This window comes from Sceloporus occidentalis, unplaced genomic scaffold (assembly GCF_023333645.1).
Source record: "Sceloporus occidentalis isolate IW3139 unplaced genomic scaffold, rSceOcc1.0.p SCAF_4, whole genome shotgun sequence".
Classification (NCBI taxonomy): domain Eukaryota; kingdom Metazoa; phylum Chordata; class Lepidosauria; order Squamata; family Phrynosomatidae; genus Sceloporus; species Sceloporus occidentalis.
This window is the reverse complement of record NW_028316984.1, coordinates 62,116,604-62,141,626: the sequence shown is the minus strand read 5'-3', so window position 1 is coordinate 62,141,626 and position 25,023 is coordinate 62,116,604. Positions and strand designations below refer to the sequence as shown.

Below are 25,023 nucleotides of genomic sequence, written 5' to 3'. Positions count from 1 at the left end.
TATGTAGATTGATGAAAGAAAAATTTAAAAATTTTGAAGAATTTTATAAGGAATTATATCAGGCAGGAGAGAATCATTTGGATAAGTATGTGGAAAAAATTGGGGGCAAAAATTAAAGGAAGAAAATGAAGAGTTACTGGAGCAACCCATTGAGAAGGTAGAGATAGTGGAGGTAATTACGAAACTGAAAAATGGGAAAGCTCCAGGAATGGATGGATTGGGACCAGAATATTATAAAGTGTTTGAAAATATATTAATTCCAAAATTGTTAGAATTACATAATGGAATAATAAATGGGGAGAAGATACCAGCATCATGGCACCAATCATTAGTAATTTTAATACCAAAGGTAGATGAAGATTTAACTGACCCAGGGTCATATAGACCCATATCAGTACTAAATCAAGATGCAAAGATTTTATCAGTAATAATAGCAAATAGATTGAATAAATGTATATATAAATATGTAGGAAAGGATAAATGTGGATTTGTGAAAGGAAGACAAATGGTTAATTTAGTAGGAAGAGTATTGAATAAAATACATGTAATAGGGGAGAAAAAAAAATAAGAGCAGGGATTTTGGTATTAGATATAGTCAAAGGATTTGATTGTGTGGAATGGCCAACATTAAAAATAATTATGAAAAGATTTGGAATGGGGGATAAAATAAGGGGATTACTAGATCAATTATATTCTGATAATTTGGTAATGGTAAATGGTGGGATAACAAGTGAAATAAGAGTGACAGGAAGTACAAAACAAGGATGTCCGTTATCACCATTATTATTTGCAATGGTCATAGAGATGTTAGCGAATGTTATAAGGAATGCTAAAAGTTCAGAAGGAATAGGACTTTAAAAAAACCCCATAAAATTAGTTTATTTGCCAATGATACATTATTAACTATTAATGACGTATTTAATAGACTGGGAAAAAATAAAAGAACATTTAAAGATATTTGGTGAATTGACAGGGTTGCAAATTAAGTGGAATAAATCAGAAATGATGATATTTAATTATACAAAAGAAGAGGAATCTGAATTGATAAAACAAAAAAGCTTAGAGATAAGATTAAAAAGTACTATAAAATATTTAGGAATAAATATAACGAAAGATTTAAAAGAAATGGAAGGTAAGAATTTGGTAGTATTAAGGAAAGAAGTGGAGAAAAAACTGGCAGAATACAAGAAAATGCAACTATCTTAGTTTGGAAGAATAGCATGAATCAAGATGAAAATATTACCAAAATTAAGTTTTTTATTTAGAATGATACCATTAAAAGTGTCAGAAAGTGAACTGAATAAATGGCAACAACTGATGAATATATTTTGTAATGGAGGGAAAAGCACAAGATTAAACAAGCAATTTTGGTATAAAACACAAAGAGAGGGAAGGTTAGGCCTTCCCAATATAGGAGGATATTATGAGGCTAACCAATTGAGATATGTGATAGAAGGTATGTTGGGTGGGACAGACTTAGAATGGTTAGAATTAGATATAGAGGAAGTAGACATGAGAATATGGAATATTCTTTTTAAGGAGTTTACTATAAAAGAAATTAAAATAATTGGAAACCCACTTATGAAAAATATATTAGAAATATGGTGTAAATATAAAAAAGAGTTAATAAATGACGATTCAATAATGGCACCAATAATAATGGAAAAGAAATTCCCAAAAAAATTGAGAGGATTGTTAGATAAAGAAAAGAAAAATAGACAGAATAGAAAATTGGATAGATATAAGAGTAGAGAAAGGGAACATTACAAAAACTTATGGGAATAAACATTTTATGGTTTCATTATATGCAAATAAAACAATGGATTAAAAACTGGAGGAAAAGGAATGTAGAAATGAAAAAGTACACACAATTTGAACAAATAATTCAGAATGGAAGAAAATGAGAATATAAAAAGAATTACTAGTAAAATTTATAAAATGGTGATGGAGAATAAAGGAGGGAAAATAAAAGAAAATATTTTGAAGGGAATATGGGAAGAAGAAATAGGATGTAAAATAAATCATAAGGAATGGGATAGAATTTGGGAACAAAGACATTTGAAAAATTTATCGGTACAGATAAGAGAAAATTATTATAAATTGATTTGAAATGGTTTTTGACTCCAGTGAGACTACATAATATTGATAAGAATAATTCAAAAAATTGTTGGAGAGGCTGTCAAGAAGTAGGGTCATACATGCATATGTGGTGGCAATGCAAATATGTACAATTTTTGGGGGGAAAAGTGATATTAGAAATAGAAAATATTATGAATATAAAAACAGATAGAAGACTGAGTATAGTTTTGTTATCATTATATAATTTAGAGAAATGGAAAATAGAAGAAAAAGATTTGGTAACAAGTTTGCTTACAGCAGCGAGATTAATTATAGCAAGGTGTTGGAAAACGAAAATAATCATAGAAGTGGAGGATTGGTATAAAGAGGTATGGAAATTAGCGATTAATGATAAATTGACATGTAAATTGAAAGTAAAAAGAGGACTATGGAAAAGAAACCATTTTGAGGGGATTTGGAAAGAATTTATTGAGAAAGTATTGAGAAAGGAAGATGGAAGATTACCTCCACAAAATGAACTGAAATTTTGGATGGAATATAAGGATGGAAATGGCTCCGGGGAAGGGGGTTACTAAGGGGAAATATAAAATAACTTGTTAAAATGCAATAGAATGTGGGAATATATTCATATATAGAAATATGATATATATTGTATATATTAAGAATATTAATATTTTTTTTAAAAAAAAGTTGAATGCAGTTCTACACAAATTGCACATGAATTGGTTGGCCTTATTCTAGGGCTACATAAGTATAATCTAAGCATAATGTTTCTATTTTTGTGTTGACCTTTTGAAAAATATTTTAAGTTTGATCCGAAGGGAGAAGCGGGAGATATAAATAAAAATTTATTATTATTATTATTATTATTATTATTAGTTAATATATGTATGTGTATTTATTTTTAATATAGTCCCTGCTCGGAAGAAGGCCAACCAGTTTACGTACAGGCCAAAACACACTGAGATTTTTTAAGAATAAATTCAAACCATCAATAAGCATGTAGAGACCAGTCTCATTTTTCTGGTGATTCATAATTCATGCTTTTCAGTATCTATTTTTGTTACTACTGACTCATCAACAATTTTTTAAAACACAAGTAGAACTGGACTAGAGCTGTTTTCCTTCAGTTTAAAAAGGATTTTTAAAAAACAAAACCCTAATTTCTGACTTTATTGGTATTTCCACAGTTATTCTTAGACAGAAAGATGGATGAATAGATAGATAGATAGATAGATAGATAGATAGATAGATAGATAGATAGAGATGAGACTTACTGTACACATACTATCATAGTCAGAATTCTTTGCCAACATCAACAAGCTGAATTTGGGCACTGACATATATAAAAGAGGAGCCCTATTCTTAGTAATCAACACACACTAAACTTCTTGCCTCAGTAAAAAAGTCCTATTATACCCAAAAACCTATATTGCAGGTGCTCAGAAAAAGTTATCCATGAAGCACATGAGGTCCCAATACCTTTTGTGGTCTCAGAGTCCCCAAGAGTTCCCCTAAGTCCTCAGAATCCAGCCCTGCAATTTAATTTTTTTAAAGGTGATTTTACATCACCAAATTGTACTTGGTGCATATTCAAAACTGCTGCAAAACATGAAAGTTTGCTTCACCTCACCACCAATTCCCCCAAATCCTGAAAAATCCAAATCAAATAAACAAGTGAACTAAAACCCATCTGAAGGTAACCTGGAAATGACATTAATGAACACCACCTTGGTGCAATTGTCCAATTTTGCCGTAATGCAACCTCCAACTCCATTTTTGATTCCAAGTAAGCTCTGAATGCAACAGGGGGCAGTAAACAACCTGACAATGGCAATACGTTTCCCTATAGCATATGTGTGGTGGAACGGCTTTGTGAATCAACCTATTTTAAGGGAAGGCTATTTTTTTACCTGCATATATTCAGAAATGTTATGTACATAAACTTCATATCTGACTTCACTGCAAGCAATGTCAAACTGCTAAATTTCCAAGTGGAGACGCTACCCAGTATCCTTGCTATGATTCAAATTTATTTTCAATTATTTTTCTAGAACAATATACATATTGAACATTTTTATCAATGACTTGGATGACAGAATTGAGGGCATACTTAGCAAATTTGCAGATGACACCAAACTAGGAGGAGTAGCTAATACCCCAGATGAGCGGATTAAATTTCAAAATGACCTGAATAGACTAGAAAGCTGGGCCAGAGCTAACAAAATGAAATTCAATACGAAGAAATGTAAGGTACTGCACTTGGGGCAGAAAAATAAAATGCACAGATATAGAATGGGGGACACCTGGCTGAATGAAACTACATGGGAAAGGGATGTAGGAGTCCAAGTAGACCACAAGTTGAACATGTGTCAACAGTGTGATGCGGCAGCTAAAAAAGCCAATGCGATTTTAGGCTGCATCAAAAGAAGTATAGTGTCTAGATCAAGGGAAGTAATAGTGTCACTATATTCTGCTTTGATCAGGCCCCACCTGGAATATTGTGTCCAGTCTTGGGCACCACAATTCAAAAAGGATGTGGAGAAACTGGAGCATGTAGGCAACTAAAATGGTGAAAGGTCTGGAAACCATGCCCTATGAGGAATGCCTTAGGGAGCTGGGTATGTTTAGCCTGGAGAAGAGAAGGTTAAGGGGTGATATGATAGCTCTGTTTAAATATTTGAAGGGATGTCATATTGAGGAAGGAGCAAGCTTGTTTTCTGCTGCTCCAGAGAACAGGACATGGAACAATGGATGCAAGCTACAGGAAAAGAGATTCCATCTCAACATTAGGAGGAACCTCCTGACAGTAAGGGCTGTTTGACAGTGGAACACACTCCCTCGGAGTGTAGTGAAGTCTCCTTCCCTGGAGGTATTTAAACAGAGGCTGGATGGCCATCTGTTTGGGATGCTTTGATTGAGATTTCCTGCATGGCAGGGGGTTGGACTGGATGGCCCTTGTGGTCCCTTCCAACTCTATGATTCTATGATTCTATGAACGTATTCCATACACACCCAAATTGTCTTTTTGTTGTTGTTATTTTACCATGTTAAAAATGTGGCATGTGAATCAGCATATGTGAGCAATGGGGATATCCTAAAACCCTGTCAAAGTCCAGAATAAACAAATATGAATGTAACTTTGAAGAAGATTCCCAATAAAAACAGAGGGTCCAAGAGGTCTGTCTTATGTAGTTAACAGAGTGAGTGCCACATGTCAGATATCAGCATCTTTCAGTGCATTTGTGTATTGATGATAGACTGAAATTTCAACAATGGTCATGGCACTACATTAAAAGAATAGCTTCTATGCCTCGTTTCAGTTTTGACAATATAGATTGGCTTTACGAAAAAGCAATCCTCCTGTCACTAAGGGACTGGGGCATATACACCTGCTCTGTTTTTCTGAATCCATGCTGAGTAACATCTATCTTCATTTCTCCAGACTAAGGCACTTCTTTCTTCCAGCTGTCACAATAGATGGCAATTTCTATTTCAAAATTATTCATAAATATTTCACTAAAGACCATTTATGTTTTGCCTTACGACAGTTTCTCTCTTTGATTTATCACTGGTGGCCTTTTGTCCAGCATTGCATTGTCATTCCAGTTGCAGACTAGCAGCTCTTGAAAGAGAACCTCTTTAAAACAGCACAAAAGCTCTTTGTTCTGACGACAGACCAACAAAAGTTTTTTTCTTTTCTTCTTCCTCCTCTATTTCTTTTTCTTTTCAGTAATAAAAGACCCTTGCTCAAACATTAGTAGACAGCCTTGTCTTTTGCTCTGGAGGAACAGATTGTTGTTGGTTGTTGTGTGCCTTCAAATTTTTTGTGGGTTTTTTTGGGCTATCTGGCCACGTTCTAGAAGAGTTTATTCCTGGCGTTTCTCTGAAGATGCCAGCCACAGATGCTGGCAAAACGTCAGGCATCAACTCTTCTAGAACATGGCCACGTAGCCCAAAAAACCCACAAAAAACTGGATGCTGATCATGAAAGCCTTCAACTTTACAACCCTTCAAGTTGTTTCTGATTTATGGAGACCTTAAAACAGGGGTGGTGTTTTGTTTTTGTGACAATATTTGTTTGCCTTCCTCTGATGCTGAGAGTACGTGATTTGCCTAAGATCACACCCAGTGGGTTTTCTTGGCTGACCTTCGTTTCCAGAGCCATAATCCAATGCTTAAAACAATGTTGCCTCTGGCAGTAACACTGCCAAAGTAAAATTGGTACAAGAGGTAACTGGTAATAACTTCTCACCTTTTCAATTCCATCCCCAAAGCTTTTGGATCCCTTCAGTTCTCTTCCAATAACAGAGGTCCTTTATGACTTAGAGTTGTAAAAGGATGATTAAATCTGTCTTTAATATATTTATTCCAAAACTTTTTACGCTGCTCTAGACTAGTCTGAACATGTTTCTGTTCAGGTACAAAAGCTATACATGTATGTCACCAAGGTCATGAAGAAGAAGCTTGTTAACAGTTGAATCTTAAAGATCATATCTATACATGGATTATAGTGTGTGTCTGTTTAAGAGTTACAAACAAAATGTGTGTGTGTGTGTGTGTGTGTGAGAGAGAGAGAGAGAGAGAGAGAGCTATTGTTATGGCAGAGCTATCTAAGGCAAAAATATTGACAGACTGATAGAAGCAGCTCTGTTCTGCATGCCTTCCACAAAATACTGTGGATGATGTATTATTACATGCTGCCTATAATAGCTGCAACCAGGGAAGGAATGAACTGTACTTCTGAACATTCAGATAACAGTGTTGTATTGCAAGGTTTTTTAAGTAATGTAGGCTAAGATCCTGTATCTGTGAATAGCTCTGGATTCCATATCTTCCTACTGCTTCCCAAGGCAGGAGTGAAGCCCTGGGAGGGCCTTGTTGCAGTCATTTACTGAGTGAGAAATGAGAGGCAGGGAGGTGAATGTGACCACACAGAGCAGCAGTTTGATTTGTTTGTGTGTTTGCGTGTGCATGTGTGTGAAATGAGGTACACTCTAAAATGGATTGCACCCATCTTTTACTTCCCCCAGGAGTCCAAAGCAGCTGCATTTTCATGTTCTGAATTGCTTCCTTTCGCCCTTAAGAAACAGCAGCAAGGGCCCAACAGCTGTAAAATAGAGTGAGATTTCTGAACAGAGAGCACAAGGCAAGAGAACAGCCCTCTTCATTTTAACCATTGCACACATAAACTGAAGTTATGCATGCATAACTCACTAACAGGAAGCCTGTCATAGTGGGCCAGAGATCCACTTTATTTTAGAAGTATTAATTATGTGCCCTAGTCTTTTGAGAAATGTACTAAGCAAGAATTTGTAGTACTTGTTTCATGTAGTCACTCTATATTTTCTAAAATATCCTTGCTTGCGCATCTGATTTTGGATCAGCTGGTGCTAAATATGCTATGCAGATGAGAAGGCTTTTCCCTATTCTTCACTTATGAGATTTCATTTAGATTATGAACTGCACTTTTAAAAAAAGGCATCTCCAGTTGACATATTCAGTGAAATCTAGGGTGATGGAGGACTGAGCTAATAATCTGTGTGCCTGAAAGGACAAAGAGAAAAAGGAAGAGAAAAAAAGGAAAAGGGAATTGTTGGACGAGAAGACGAGCATTAATAGAGGGCCTGAAACATGCTCTTCAAATAGGCTGCCAGCCATTTCCACAATGTGGCAGGGAAGTGTATCAGGAAATCAAATAATGGCCCAATTCATCTGTTTCCTGACCACTCTTCCCTTCACTCTTGGTAGCCTCCTATCTTTGTACTAATTGGTTAAAATTATTTTTAATTAGTCTATGTTTTCTAACAGGTTAAGCAATAGTAATCATAAAAATAATACAAAAAACGTAATAACAAATATTCTGTATCTATGTGTGTGAAAAGGATGTTCTTCTGACCAGTTCAGATACATGTGTAGAGCATTCACAATATTTCAAAAGTTCATATATTATATTTGTCCTCTCCCTTAAATATTGGTTAACCTAAACTCAAAGCCCATAGTAAACTTGAGGGCCAAGAAATATGTACCCTACCAAGCTCAATTGTCTGTAATGCTGCCTGTTTGGTTCTTCAGAGACATCTCTCCTGCTTTGGTATCTCAGGCTGACAGTAAACGCAGGAGATTTACTGATTGTCTGCAACATGATTGGTGGGTTACATTCATTTTAAGTCAGTCACAATGTATTTGTTATTTATTCTGTGCATTAAATGTGGGCTCTTTTCTTTTGGAGATTAACCTGACCATGTTCCAAGCTGGAATGTGTCCAGAGGAAGGCAACCAAGATGATCAGGAGTCTAGAAACTAAGCCGTATGAGGAAAGACTTGTGGTTTGTTGAGCTTTGAGAAAAGAAGACTGAGAGAATGACATGTATTTTTATACTGTTATATTGTTATATTGTTATATGTATTGTTGTATTGTTGTGCTGTGCAATGACCTTTGGTCAAAAGCAATAAAATTTGAAATTTGATCTGAAAAAATTTGATATGATACCTATTTTTAAAATATCTGAAGGAATGTCATGGAGAAGTTAGAGAAAACTTGTTTTCTGCTGCTTTAGAAACTAGAACACAAACCAATGGATCCAAATTACAGTAACAGAAATTCTTCCAAAACTTTAGGAAGGGGACGTTCCCCTGCACACCCCAGGGTAGATGCTATCTGATAGTGGAACATATTTCCTCTAGGTAGTAGATTCTCCATCTTTGGTGGTCTTCAAATAAAATTTAGACGTGCATCTTTCAGGAGTGCTTTAGTTATGTATTCCTGCATGGCGGGGGGTTGGGGGGTTGGACTAAACTACTCCCGTTGTCCGCTGCAACTCTTAACTTTCTATGATTCTAAATAATCCATGTTTGTTATTTTTAGGTTACTGTTTATCATCATCTAACCAGACAATCAGTACTTAGCAGAAACTGAAAGCAATGCTTTAATGTTACTCCAATTATTATAAGACTCCCATTGTTTTCTGTAGTACAAGATAGTGCTATGGTATACTATACAGCTTCAGACCATTAGGCAGTACATAGCCAAAATTTGCACTAGGAAAATATGGTTTCCACACACATACTGCTAGAAAATTTAAGGGTTGTGTTTCCTTAGTGATGTGCGTTCAGTGCATTTTACCTAATGCACTTGTTGGGTACAGTCCCAGACAAGCATAGCTAATGAAATGCCTGCACCACAAGGCTCAAAGAGTTTTAAAAAATGAAAGCATATTATTATATATGCAAAGGACTTATGTTAAAAAGACACAGCCCTCAACCCTGGCAATTCTACTGATGTTGAACATTCTTCAGGTTTATGGCGTTAAACATTGACATTTTTTCCATAGAATGTAGTCCATACATTTTATCTGTTGTTGTTAACTGCCCTTAATTAGATCTTAACTCATGGTGACCCAATGGATGAGATATCTCCAAGGCTCCCAATCCTCCACTGCTCTACTTAGGTCCTGGAAATTAAGGTCTGTGGCCTCCCTGATTGAGTCCATCCATCTGGTGTGTGGTCTGCCTCTCTTTCTGCTATCCTCCACTTTTTTTTTGAGTAATTGTCTTTTCTAGTGAGTCCAGACTTCTCATGATATAACCAAAGTATGACAGTCTCAGTTTTGTCTTCTTGGCTTCCAGGGACAGTTCAGGCTTGATCTGTTCTAGGACCCATTTATTTGTCATGGTATCCTCAGCACTCTTCTCTAGCACCACATCTCAAAATGAATTTATGTTCTTCCCGCTCGCCTTCTTCACTGTCCGGCTCTCACATCCATCCATGATGGAATACAATGGCTTGGACGATTCTAACTTTAGTGTTCAGTTGTATATCTTTACAATTTAGGATCCTGTCTAGTTCTTTCATTGCTGCCCTTCCCAGTCCTAGTTGTCTCTTGATAAATCTCCATTCTAATGAAAGTTTGATCCAAGATATGGGAACACTAACTATTTCAATTTTCTCCTTATCTAGGTAGAAGTTATGTAGATCCTCCATGGTCATTGTTTTGGTTTCCTTTTTGTTCAGCAATAAGTCTGATTTGGCAAGTTTTTCTTCAACTTTCCTTATTAATTCTTTCAAGTCTGAAAAACCTTCTCTTGACCCCTCCTCTTTGTCTAGCTATCGTCCGATTTCTCTTCTCCCCTTTCTTTCTAAGGTTTTGGAGCGGGTTGTCTATTCGCGCTGTCTTGAGTTTCTTGAAGCCAACTCCATCCTCGATCCCTTTCAGTCTGGTTTCCGCCCAAGGCATTCTACAGAGACAGCTCTCACTAAGATCTCCAATGACCTTTTACTGGCCAAGGCTAATGACCTTTACTCTGTTCTCATCCTTCTTGATTTGTCTGCAGCCTTTGACACTGTTGATCACTGTCTCCTAATTGACATACTCTCTGACCTTGGGTTCTCAGACTCTGTTCCTGACCGGTTTAGATCTTACTTGTCTGGCAGATCTTTTGCAATAGTTGCAGGGGGTCAGACTTCTTCTCCTGTTCCCTTATCTGTCAGAGTTCCCCAGGGCTCTGTTCTGGGTCCCCTTCTGTTTTCTCTCTACACACTGTCCTTAGGAAAACTCATTAGCTCTTTTGGCTTTTCCTACCACCTGTATGCTGATGACACCCAGCTGTATCTTTCCGCCCCTGACCTTTCTCCAAAGCTTGAACAGCAAGTCTCATCTTGCCTCACAGCTGTCTCGCAGTGGATGCGCCATCGGCGCTTGAAGCTCAACATGTCCAAGACGGAGCTTCTTGTCTTTCCTCCTAAGCCCACCCTTCAACACTCCTTTTCTGTCTCCGTGGACAACATTTCTATTCAACCAGTCCAGCAAGCCCGCAGTCTTGGTTTTATCTTTGACTCTTCTCTGTCGTGTATCCCTCAGATTCAGACCACAGCCAAGGCTTGTAGATTCTTTTTGTACAATATTGCCAAAATCCGACCATATCTCTCCGCCTCTACTGCCAAGATCCTGGTCCATGCCCTAGTGATCTCACGATTACTGTAATGTCCTCCTGGCTGGGCTTTCTCTTTCTCACCTCCATCCTTTAATCTCTGTCCAGCATTCAGCTGCACGCATTATCATTTCCACCCACCGCTCCGACCACATCTCTCCTGTGTTGGCATCCCTTCACTGGCTCCCCCTCTCTTTCCGTATTCAGTACAAGCTTCTGCTGTCGACGTTTAAAGCCCTCCATGGACTGGCCCCTCCTTACTTATCAGACCTTCTTTCTCCTCACCTTCCCACTAGGGCCCTCCGTTCTGGTAGTCAAGGGTTCCTGTCTCAGCTCAGGATTTCCTCTGCCCCATCCCGGATTCGCCCCTTTTCACTTTCTGCCCCTCACTCCTGGAACCTTCTTCCCCCACAAGCAAGAGCCATCACTTCTTTAACCAGCTTCAAAATGGAGTTGAAAACCATCCTGTTCAGAGTAGCCTTCCCAGGCATTGCATAATTGTTGATTGCTATTTGGTTTTCTTTTGTTGTCTGTTTATCAAACTATTTCCTGTATTGCTATGTACTGTATATGCATTATCCTACTTGAGAGTATGTATTTTCCCTGGAAAATGATTAACCATTCATTATGAAGCCAAGCCCTCCCTCCAGTCCATCTGCCTTGGTCCAGGCCTCGGAGGTAGAGAGGAACTGCTGGACCTCTTACCCTTTCCCTCCACCACTCCCTTCTCCTTCTGTGTCATGTCTTTTTAGATTGTAAGCCCGAGGGCAGGGAACCGTCTAATTAAAAAGATTGTATGTACAGCGCTGTGTAAATTTACAGCGCTTCATAAATAAAGGTTAATAATAATAATAATAAGTTTGTGATGTTTTCTGCTAGTATTATAGTATCATCTGAATATCTTAGACTGTTGATGTTCCTTCCTTTAATCATCATTATTCCTTTTCTGAGCCTGAACCAGCTTTTTGCATGATATTTTCTTCTTATAAGTTAAACAAATAGGATGATATTAAGCAGCTTTGTCTTACCCCTTTGCCAATTGGGAACCATTTTGTTTCTTCATATTCAGTTATGAAAGTAGCCTCTTTTCCTAAATATAGATTTTTTTCAACTGAACAATTAGGTGTAGTGGCACTCCCATTTCTTTAACAGCATTCCACAGTATTCTGTGATCTATGCAGTCAAAGGCTTTGCTATAGTCTATAAAGCACATGCTCATCTTCCAGAATTCTTTGGTGTGGTGCATTAACCACAATGTGTTTGCTATATACAAACATGTTTCCCTAGTGCCGCTTCCTTTCTTGAACCTTGCTTGCACTTCTGGAATGTCTCTCTCCATGTATGATTGCACAATTTTGAGCATAATTTTGGTTGCATCAGAAATTAATGCTATGGTCCTATAGATACTGCAATCTTTTGTGCCTCCTTTTTTGTGGATAGGAATGTCTACCAATCATTTCCAGTCTGTTGGCTACCAAAATTATAAGTGTATTACAATGGATGCATTGCAGAGGGAATGTGTTGCAGAATGAAGAACCATTTCTTTCTAGCATATGAGGTACTTACTGTGGAATGTATATTTGAAGGGACTTTGCAGAATGGACTTTGTGCCTACCATTATACAGAAAAAAATATTTAATTTATATCCCCCTCCTTTTCCCAACAAAGGGCCCAAGGTGATAATACACTATTTTCAGCTTAAGAAGAGTACAGTATTTGCAGAATCTCCCAGTGACAAAGTTTCCTTGGAATTTCATGTCACTGAGAAATTCACAATAAAGTCGAGTTAACTGCGTTGCTAGAGACCACAGCATTTCTTAGAAATAATCAGTTAATTAGCTTTTCACTTCTGCATTGCTTCTGCCTGCTGGACAATGCACTCTCTTTTCTCCCTTTCTTGAGGCAATTATATCATCTTCTCAAAGTCATACTGAACAGAAAACTGGATGACATATCCAGGCAGATGTTGACATTTTCCACACTACTGCTGAAGTTGAAAGTTTTATTAATTGTCTTAAAAATAGTAACTTATAACTTTTGTATCAGGGAAAGTGCTGTCGACAAACTCCAGGAGAATTATTGTGCTCACTGATTAGATTTGTCTAAGGAAGGACAGAGGTTCTTCCATCAGTTTATAATATGTACAGTTTGGCTTGTGGACCAAACCTTAGCTAATAGTTCAGGAACGTGCTAGGCTAATCCTGAATATTTCACTTGTATCCACAAAACACACATATTTGAAAATCTTATGATTGTGACATTAAAACTGATGGAAACCAACATAATTCTTTATCTCTCAACCTGTTGTAATATTTAATGATAACTGTATCTGAGGTCATATTCTAGGGCTACCTGCTCCATCTTACACTGTCAGATGCTGAACAATTAATTGTCTAGAAGTGTCACCATTTATAATAATGTCACTGAGATAATTTACCCCTTCTTGTCAGGATATTAGGTGCTTCCATTTAAACTCAGTTTCCTTAAACATATGCATCTCTTTCAAAATGCACCAGAGGATAATGCCAATGTACAGACGCTTTTCCTGTGTTCTTAATCTAAAAATAAATAAATAGCTTGGCAGAAGAAGCCCTTACAAAATTCAGATTCAAAATGTATTGATGGGAGCATTTCAGAACTAGTTCCAGAGCTTTTTGGATTCTGGCCACTATGTTCAGAGAATGGCCTAAATTAGGCCAATCTGAATGCTCCAGAGAGAACTGCAACCAATAAATCACAAGGCAACTTTATAACATTTCATATCCATGTGTTTGAAAATAATTTTCAAATGTCAATATTGGTGCAAAGGGATAGAACAAGACCATTTGGAGACAATTCAACTGAAACTATGCCAAACTTATGTATTTAACTTACTAGGTTTTTTATACTAATATGCAAACTATTACGGCAATATTCTATTTTTTTTATATACAAAAGAAGGCATACTTCAGTAACAAAGCTTCTAACGAAGAAGCTCATTTTTTAAAAGTCTTTTAAAGGAAACCCAAGCCTTGTCTTGTTCTCTGTCTAGATGGAATGGTTGTTGTTGTTGCTATGCAGCCTTGGCATGGGGAGGATGGTGAAGGAGGGCTGGAGAAAAACTGACTTTCAGTGTTGGGTTCAAGTACCGTGTCTGCAGTAAACAGTACAATAAAGCTTGACATGAGAAAGAATGGGATTCTCCTCTAAGTGATCTTACCGTAACTTTGTGTACTTGCGTACAACAAGCAAGGCAAACACAGTTATCTCCAGAATCACAATTAGCATGTGTGAAGAGCAAAACAAAAACAAAAAAGAAAAGCTACCCTGGTATATTGAAAAAGTATTGTTGTCTTTAACTGTCAGCAGGTTGACTTCAAACGATGGCAATCAATGAATGAGAGACCTCCAAGTCTCTCTTGTTTCCAAGTCTCCAAGACTCTATCATCAACAGCTCTGCTCAAGTCTTGCAGACTCAGGGCTGTGGCTTCCTTGGTTGAGTCTGTCCATCTAAAATGCATTCTTCCTCTTTTCCTGTAGCCCTTCACCTTGCCAAGCATTACTGTATTTTCTAAATACAAACAAAAATCCATCAATGATTCCTTTATTGGCCAACTGAAATGTACAATGTACTTGTTGCAAGCTTTCGAAGCTCCATGGACTTCTTCATCAGGCAAGATGTTACAAACCAAACAGGAGGGGGAAAACAATTGGAGATGTTAGTCAGATGCCTGCATGTTGTTTCAGTCCTTAGTAAAGATGGTATGCTGGGGAGGATATCTTCTGCAGGCAGGCTCCTCCTCCTGGCCATGTGGCAATAAGAAAACTTTCAAAGTCCAGGAAATTTAAAGTCTATTTGCATCGCAAGAGGGACCCCTCTTTTGCCATCCAATATGTCTCCATTCCAGTGAGGTCACAGGCCTCTTTGTAGGCAGACAACAATGGATTCCTCAAGAAGTCTCCATGTTTTTGCATCAGTAACATTTTGGTGGTGTAGAGGTAAAACATACGAATTCAGTCCAAATTTAAGAAGAAGAAAAATGTTTTACTGTCATTGAAGTCCCAGTCCACATACTCTTCATGGTTCCCCTGTTGTAGCTACAATGTGGTATCTCACAATGCAGAAAACATGCGGGGGTAGCTGTGTGTATTCCTAGTGAGTCTTGTCTTTTCATGATACAGTGGTACCCCGGGATACGAAAGCACCGCCTTACAAAATTCCCGGGTTACGAAAAAAAATAATTTAAAAAAACTGTTCCGCGTTACGAAAGTTTTTTCGGGTTACGAAAAAACTTTTGGTGCTTTTCGGCGCTATTTCGCACCAAAAAGCGGCTTTCGCTATTAGCGCCTATGGCAATTCGGCTTGCGAAAGTCTTCCGGGTTACGAAAAGGGCAGCGGAACGAATTAATTTCGTAACCCGGGGGACCACTGTACATGCAAAGTACAGCAGTCTCAGTTTAGCAGTCTCAAAGCCACCTAGGGAGAGCTCAGGTCTGATTTGCTCTAGGACTCATTTATTTGTCTTTTTGTCAGTCTAGGGGATCCACAAGACTCTCCTCTAATACCACATCTCAAATGAGCTTATTCTCCTCCTATCAGCTTTCACAACCATACACAGAAATTGGAAATACACGTGCATGGACAATCCTAATTTTAGTGTTCAGCAATCTCATCTAATTAGTTCACACCTGCCCTTCCAGCCTTCTTCTGATTTCTTGACTGCAGCCTCCAATATGAATAATGACTGATTCAATGTATGGAAAATCTTGAACTATTTCAACATTTCCATCATCTACTTTAAAGTTATGTAAATCATCTGTGGTCATTATTTTTATTTTCTTAATGTTCAATTGTAAACCTGTCTTTCCAATTTTTTTAATTGACTTACTTCAGTAATCCTCCCAAGTCTTTGTTGTTTTCTGTTACTAGAATAGTATCACCTGCATATCTTAAATTGTTGATGTACCTTCCTCCAATTTTCATGTCTCTATCCTGTGAATCTAATCCTCCTTTATATATAATACATTCAATGTTCCAGTTTAACTTATAGAGTGATAAAATCCAGCCTTGCCTGAACCCCATGCCAATTGGAAACCATTCTATTTCTTCATATTCTATCCTAAAAGTGACCTCTCATCTTAACAATGTATGTTCTGAAGCTTGGACACTGGCATTTCTCCCTCCACATATGGTCAGAGTCTTTGTTATAGAATTCTGAACATCATTTTGCTTGCATGGGAAATTAGTGCAATGGTCCTGTGGTTACCACAATCCCTGCTGTCCTCTTCCTTGGGGATTGGAATGTGTATTCCAAACTACATTCCTACTTTGTTGAGGGAGTGTTGAATACCACTCAAAAAAAATTATCCTGTGTTTTATTTATTTGTTTAATTTCATTTTATGATGCCTTTCTCCCAGACAGGACCCAAGGTGGCTCATACTGGAGATCCCATTGTGTAAAGTATTACTTTTATTTCCTCTGGCATGATCTATCATAAGTCTCTCTCCATAAGCTTGAGCTCTCATGAAAAGGCAAAGTGCTATAGTAATATGGACATAACATGGGATGACATATCTTATTCGAAAAGATGATAATGATGAGCAGTAAAGTTGATAGCAGTAAGAAAAAAGAAGGATGTTTCCTAGATGGATTGACTCAAATAAGCCATGTGCCGAAGTTTGCAATCGCTAAGCAGGGCTGTTAATATAAGAGTGTCTTGGAGGTCTTTCATTCATTAGGACTGTCATAAGATGAAGTTGACTGGACAGGACATAACAACAAAACAGGCCCTCATGGCTCCTCCATTTTAATACGATTTTAATATGATGGAGGTGTACCAGCTATATAATGCATTTAACATCTGCACTGTGATCTCTGATTATGTTTAATTTAAAGGACAGAATTATACCTGTCTCTATATGGGCCTATATAAACTGCACATCAATTGAGATTTTAAGGATCCCTAACCTTATGGTCAGGATCAAAAGCCAATGTGGTGTAATAGTTTGGGTGTTGGATTAAGACTCTGATGACTAGGGCTCAAATCCCTGCTCAGCCATGGAAACTCAATGGGTGACCTTGTGGAAGTCAAATGCTTTCAGCCTCTTTGGAAGGCAAAGGCAAATCCTCGCTGAACAAACCTTGCCAAGAAAATCTTGTGATAGGTTTACCTTAGGGTTGCCATAAGCCAAAAATTACTTGAAGGCATACAACAATAATAACAACAGCAAACCAACCAACCAACCTTATGGTTAGTCCTTAGTCCTAGCTACCTAGCTTATGCCTTCTATAAGCAATTGAACCATACTTAGTGATTAAGAACCCAATCTACAATCTGGTCAAAAACTGGCACTCTTCAGGTAATGGGGAAGTCAAAACATGAGAAAATCCTTATCTTTTCAATTCAGCCATGGTTGCACACATCAAACTTCTTTACATGAATGTGGGAACTCACTGGGTGAACTTCCCACAACTCCTGTAGCTACCCAGGCAACCTAATCCAGTTGCCCCATGGAGCAGGTTTTTGGCAGGTACATCAGAAAGAGAAGGGTGAGAACATTCAAATTCCCTTGGCACTGGCTACGGATTGGGCACCCACTGTTAGATTTTATCATACAACACTTTTCCATGCAGAGTTTTCCATTCATGTGAAAAAGAAGGAAAGATCCAATAATAAATATACCACTAGATTACATTGCTCTTCTGAAGCCAGATCAAAATGAATTTTGTGTCAAAGGCACATGCCACACTTCAAAGATTAAAATTTTCATGATTTTCAGAAAGGCTGTCCCCTTTGAGTCATAGTTTGGTTTACTTAGGCCCAAAACACATGCGCCAAAAGTGTTGGCCTCAGACTGCATTGGGGCATAGTGTTTAGACAATGAATGCCCCAAACGTGGCTGGAAGTCATGCTGATGCCATTCCAAGCAACCCAAAAGGAGTGGATATAATCTGCTCTTTCTGGCGGTCTGGTTTAGGACTGCGGCAGCAGCCAGATCAGAACCAGCCCCGTGTGTTCACCATGGTCCCAGAGCGATCGGGGCTGGCATGGTCCCAGTGCAGATCTTTTGGCCTATCTGCTTCAGGCCTTAATCATGTCATGATGGTATTTCCTTTATGTAGTATCTATTGTTGGCAATGGATGTATCAAATTTTCCATTGCCAAGGAATTAATGTAGCAATCTGCATAGCCAAATCCCCAAGATATATAAAACATCTTGTCTTCAGTATCATCACACTCAAGGATACTTTGTATGTGTAACTGTATGTATATATATTTGCCCAAAGTGGATAACACAATAACTTTTAGTAACAGTTATGTTGTAAAGTCTTCTCAACATAGTTTTTGAAAACATTCCCTGCATAAAATTGTCTAAATCTGGAATAATCATCTCTTTTCTTTTGATCTCTATTTGGAATACAAAGGACTAAGAGGGGGGAGAGCAGAAAAAGCAATAAGAAGAGTACATGTGTATATATATCTATACCTAACTCAAGAAACAGGCTTTGCACCCACATTGTTTGTGACACAGTTTTCAAAAATTAGAATGGAAATTATGTTCTCAACTTTTTTTAATTCAAAGACAACTAAATGATTGTAAGCTTTGCTTTGAAGTTGACTGTGTTAAGAATGAGTAAAACGAGTGACTAATTTTCAAAAGATTACTTCTGTTCAGATATGAGCTGTGTCATACTGCTGCAAACAAGAGAGAAAATCCATGCTTTGGCTGAAAAATATAATGTCAAAATATTGATTTAATTTTAAAAGCATTGTTATCCAATGGGTTTATCTTGCCCAAGATACCACTGAGACCCTGCTATTATGTTGGGGCATCACATTCACACATTTGCATTCAAGATGGACACATCTTTGTTACCACATCGGACATAGCTGTAAATGCAAAGCACAGTATCATATAGACTGTTAAAAGAAAGAAATACGGGGCAAGATACTGTTGGGGTAGTTCAACAGAAGTAGCTGTAATGAGGGAATCCTCCTATGTCCAGACTTCCCTCCCCTTCACTCAAAACTGTTTGTAGGAAGAAACTCCTGGAAACTGTTTTGGGACAGCAGAAAGAGATACAGGGGAAAGGGGAGAGGAAAGAAGATGCATCCTATTATGAGATATCTGACAGCATGTCCTTGGATATGGGACATGCTGTGTTACACTAAATTCAGATATGGAGATCATTAACAGAATAGAAAGGACAAGAAACGAGGACGAAACAAAGAAAAAACAAAACCCAAGCTCATACATGACTTGTAACTGACAAACCCACTTTTTTAGAACTGAAACAGAAGTATAATAAAAAAAACAAGAAACCACAATTCACTGCTCTACTGAAATTTAAATAAAGGTAACAAAGAATGAGTTGAACAGAAGCCTATTTTTGAATTGTAACCAACAGATGGCTACTTGGTACATTCAGTCTATGTGAGAGCTGACCATTTGCTTGACAAGAAAAAGCACAAGAATGATTCCAACATAGCTATGTGACGAGGAATGACAGGAATGAGCCTAATAATTGAGTCAATTAGGTTTATGGAGAGAAAGTACAGTGCGCCCGTGCCATATGCAGGCTTGCCATACGCAGACTCAAGGTCACACAGATGGCAAGCCCCCATACAATGAATGGGGTGTGTGCCCGTGCTGCACAGCATGTGGGAGTGTGCCCCATTCATACAAACAGGACTTGAGGTCCTGCAATTTTTGCCATATGTGGGGTGGTGGTGGTCTGGAACAGGTCCCCCACATATGGCAAGGGTGGACAGTATATAGTTTTAGAGAAGTGTAGCTTAGCTACAGTACTTTTAATATTTCACACACACTCACACACACATACATACACACATGATTTGGATATGTGAAGGCTGTCCCTTGATTTTGCACACACACACACACACACACACACACACACACACGTGTGTGTGTGTGTGTGTGTGTGTGAAAAGCAAGGCACAGGCCTTGTACGTCTGAATCACAAGCTGCATCCGCACTGCAGAACTAATTGAGTTACACACCACTTTAAGTGCCTTGGCTCAATGCTATAGAATTCTGGGAACTGTAGTTATTTTTGTGAGACATTTCACCTTCTCTCTCAGAGACTGCTGGTTCCACAACAAATTACAAATCCCAGAATTCCATAGCATTGAGCCATAGCTGTTAAAATGGTTTCAAACTGGATTATTTCTGCAGTGTGGATGCAGCCCAGACTAAGCTAATCATGCTTTAATATCACTGAAACTGATGTAACACCCTAACCTTGAGCAACGGTCGCCCGCCTCTCCGGGCAGACCGTTTTGCTGCTACACGCGGCTGGACTACAAGCCCCAGAGTGCTCTGGGGCTTGCCCGGCTCCCTATTGGTGCGCGGGGGCGGAAGGGGCTGCCCTTCCGCTCTGCGACGCTCTGGGAGACGGTTTCATTGGTGCGGGGCTTCTGGTCCTCCAAGGCTGCCCATTGGTGGGCTGGGCCTTGGAGGCGGGGCCCCGCACTGCACGCAGGGAGGGAGGGGCCTAGGCCTATATAAGGCCGTGTTGCTGGCCCTTTCCCTCAGTCGGTTGCTTGGCTTCGAGCAGAGCGGAGCCAAGCTGTGGAAGGGAGCAAGTCTTGGTGCTTCTCCCGCCCGCCCACCGCTGTTAGGTGGTTTTTAGTCACAACTTGGCGGCAGCATAGGCCAGGATCTGCACGTTGTGGTACCAGGGCTATGGAGCTCTGGTTTGGGAGTCAATACGTACCCGGGGGCGAATAGGGCAGGCGTTTGGCCATTGCGGGGGCCAGAACGCAGGAGCGCCTCCCGGTGACTAGGGGCTTTGTGAATTGGTGAACGCAAGACAAGGTTTGCGATCAAGTTGTGTTCCTTAGCCCCTAGGTCATCCCAAGCACTGGGTGGGTGCCCGGTTTGGATAATCAGACTACATCGGGTGGTTTGATTGCACAGATCCTGACCTTATGCTTTGTGCCAACCCTACCAATTGTTTGCAAATAAAGTTGTGGCCTTACTTCCAACATGTTGTACTGTGGTTATTTGACAGCAATGTCCGAGGCAACTGACACAAGCCTTTAAACTTATTTAGAGTAGATTCATTGCAATCATAATAATAACAATAATTTAAAGAAAATAATTTCTCACAAGGCATGGACATTAAATTAAGATATAGCAACAAATAGACACATAACATGTTAAAAACTGGAACACCATTTAAAAATGCATGATCAGTTAAAAACAGTTTTTTAAAACATACCTTTTTTTTTTTTTTTTTAAGTTTTAAAAGCTGGTTTAAAAGTGAGCCACAGGCGCTCTGGGTTCACAAAGGACACAGACACCCTGGATCCAATAGAAGTTACTTAACTCATGCTAATGGAGTTTAAATGTTACTCGTTTTTGTCTCTGTCCCTACCTGCTCAAGTAGAGTGGCCTTTTCCTGCACTGAGATCCCTCCAGACCAAATGAACAACAGAAACAATGTATGACATAATGCAGCTTTTGTAAACAACCTTTGCCTGAGAAGAAAGTCTGTGGAGCTTCAAATACTTGCATGATATATTTTGCGTATTTCAGTTGGCCCATAAAGGTATCACTCTTTTCAATTTTGTTTTATAAAAAAAAGTATTAGTCAATGAGGAGAAAAAATCATATATTTAAAAAAATTCAAAAGTACATACATTTTGTTTAAAAAATTCAGTGAGTTTAAGCTTTGATACACATCCATACCATACCACACAGGGAAAAACTGGAAGTATAAAATGGTAAGAACCTGTTATTAACTCACAATAGTGAAAAGGTTTTCACACACAAAGCGTTGTTATCCCATGAAAAATCTGAGATCAATCTGCACTTGTGCGTGAATGCACAAATGGTTTTCACATGATGGGACCAAACTGCCTCCATCCTGATAATGATAAAAGCGTGTGCATCCCAAAAAAGCGATCAAATGCGCAAATGATTTTCACACGTAGACTGCAACAATCTGTGTGTGTGTGTGTGTGTGTGTTTGTCCCTGCCTTCTCTCAGCAGCTGTTCCTTTAAAAGCCCTGGCTATGGAGGAATGCTGAAACAGGAGGCAGACATATACAGGAAAGAGCAAGGGGGAACTCAGCCTTTTCTCTATGGGGTTGTTCCCACTAGGTGAAACCCCGCGTTCTGAATCGAATCCAAGGAGTGGCGTTCCTATTAGGATCCGATTTAAACCTAGAACGGTTCTAGAGCAACCCGCAATCGTCCCCACTACAAATCGAATCATAGAGCGGGATAAAAATTTAAATCGAATTTTCCTCATTTAACGCGTGTTAAAAAAACACTAGGGTCCGACCTACGTTTTTCCCTTCATTCGAATTAGGAACCGGAGCATTTAAATAGGAACGACAACCTTTGAAATCGGGTTAGATGGATGGGAGGAGCCGAGTGCGATGGGGCTGGCCTTGGGGGAGTTGCCCTTTCTGTCCCCATCCGTCGTGGCTGTGGCCATTTTTGCTTCCCTCACCCCTTTGTCCGCTGTGGTCTTTCAATAAGAGATAAGGATTATTTTTATTTTTTATTTTAATGGTTTACAGGCGCTTAATCTCTTCAGCGCTTTAAGCGCCTGAAGTCCCGGCTGCTCAAGCGCCTGCATCTGCCGGTGGATTGCAACCTCCCCTCTGTGTGGGGAGAGCCCATTTCTAACGGAGGAGAGGCAGGAAGGGAAGGCTCCTCTCGAAGAGGCATTCCCTGCCCGCTTGGGCTCTGATCTCGCCCAGACAGGGAAGGGAAGGCTCCTCGCGAGGAGGCATCTGATCTCGCCCAGGCAGGGAAGGGAAGGCTCCTCGCGAGGAGGCATCTGATCTCGCCCAGGCAAGGAAGGGCTCTGATCAATGGGGGGGGGGATAGAGCCTTTCTCCCTCCCTTTCTCAAATGGAATCTGCCTTCTCCTCCAACCCTGGAAAGAGAATCTTTGGGAAGAGTGCTCCCTCCCTGCTTTTCCAGCAGCCTCCCCCATTGATCTCTGGGCTCTCTGAAGGGATTCTCCCTGGCTGTCTTGGGAGACATGAAGAGGGGATGCTGTCATGCAAAACCTATCCCATAGTTCCTCTGGAAAGAGCTTGGGTTTCCTAAATTCGCTTTTCCAGCAGCCTCCTTCATTGATCTCTGTGCTCTCTGAAGGGATTCTCCCTGGCTGTCTTGGGAGACATGAAGAGGGGATGCTGTCATGGAAAACCTATCCCATAGTTCCTCTGGAAAGAGCTTGGGTTTCCTAAATTCGCTTTTCCAGCAGCCTCCCCCATTTATCTCTGGGCTCTCTGAAGGGATTCTCCCTGGCTGTCTTGGGAGACATGAAGAGGGGATGCTGTCATGGAAAACCTATCCCATAGTTCCTCTGGAAAGAGCTTGGGTTTCCTAAATTCGCTTTTCCAGCAGCCTCCCCCATTTATCTCTGAGCTCTCTGAAGGGATTCTCCCTGGCTGTCTTGGGAGACATGAAGAGGGGATGCTGTCATGCAAAACCTATCCCATAGTTCCTCTGGAAAGAGCTTGGGTTTCCTAAATTCGCTTTTCCAGCAGCCTCCCCCATTGATCTCTGGGCTCTCTGAAGGGATTCTCCCTGGCTGTCTTGGGAGACATGAAGAGGGGATGCTGTCATGCAAAACCTATCCCATAGTTCCTCTGGAAAGAGCTTGGGTTTCCTAAATTCGCTTTCCTAAATTCGCTAAATTCACAAACAGTCAATGAAATGGAAACGATGCCAAAAGATAAATCGCTTCCAAATATTCCGGATTAACGTTACGTCATTCTGACGTACTATTGATTGACAGCTCCAAATAAGGTATGGAGGAGAAGAATCGCTTTATTTAAACACCAATTTCATGCCAAGTAGGAACGCTTGCAGGTAAAAACTTCGATTTAAATAACCAGATGGGAACGATGAACAAAGCGATTCGGATGGCGGGATAAGAACAGTGTTATTTTGAATCGATTTTATTAAAAATGTTGTATTTTAAATCGTTTCAAATCTTAAGTGGGAACAACCCCTATCACGCTTGCTCTGTCCCTGCCTTTGCCTCAGTAAAGCTGTTTCTTTAAGAGCTCTGGCTCAGAGGGAAGGCTGAAGTGATCCCCAAACTGTCTCCTTTAAGATATTTCAGACTTCAGCTCCCAGAAGCCTCAGTCATGCTGGCCAATAGCCTGGGATTCTGGGAGCTGAAGCCCAAAATCCCCTTAAGAGGACAGTTTTGGGATCACTGTGGTTGAAGCAGGACACACACACAGAGAGGAGTGCACTGGGACTCAGACAAGCATTCTGAAGCAAGCATTCTCTCTCTCTCTCTCTCTCTCTCTCTCTCTCTCTCTCTTTCTGCCCTTGTATCAGCTGTTTGTTTTAAGAGCTTTGGCTACGAAGAAGGGTGGGTACTTATTTTACTTAATCTGCAGCACTGGAAGTAAACTCATCCCAAAGAACCATGGGAAATCTGGCAACAAGCACAAAAACAGGGAGACCCCCATGAATAAACTGCAAGTAGCTTTCACACTACAGCAATTGCACAAAAAGAGAAAAAGAAAAGAGAAAAGAGAAAATTTTTGAATGAAATGGAAATGAATTTCCAATATTTTTCTGAAAATGCTTATTTCCTGGTTCATGTCACTTTCTTGTTGGATTCTAATGTCATGTGAAAACCATTTGTATAATTGTGCCTAATATGCTGGATAAATGCAGGTTCTGACCCTTTTAAACTTCCAATTTTCCCTGTGTGATAAATTCCCATGTGTACATTTATGTAAAAGATGGAAAGCTGCATCTAATGGAGGTGCCTAATTTTTCTCTTTCTCTGGATAACAACTGATACCCCTTTCACTATCATCACCATTCTATGGGAGAGGTCTTCCAGTCCTCAAGAATAGCTCTGGAGGGCAGAAAGACTTTAAGTGGGTCAGAAAAAACAATGCATATGAATTTATGTAATTCTAGTTACTACCTGAGAGTTTTTTATATATATATATATGTGTGTGTGTGTGTGTGTGTGTGTGTGTGTGTAAATTAATTCTGTTTGTCTAAATTCT

At 39.4% G+C, this 25,023-nt stretch overlaps 1 protein-coding gene across 5 annotated transcripts in view; it reads right to left on the bottom strand.

Annotated features, from left to right (window-relative positions):
- Window positions 1-25,023, bottom strand: part of NCKAP5 (NCK associated protein 5) — a 783,557-nt gene that overhangs the window by 186,852 nt on the left and 571,682 nt on the right. The window lies entirely within an intron of this gene.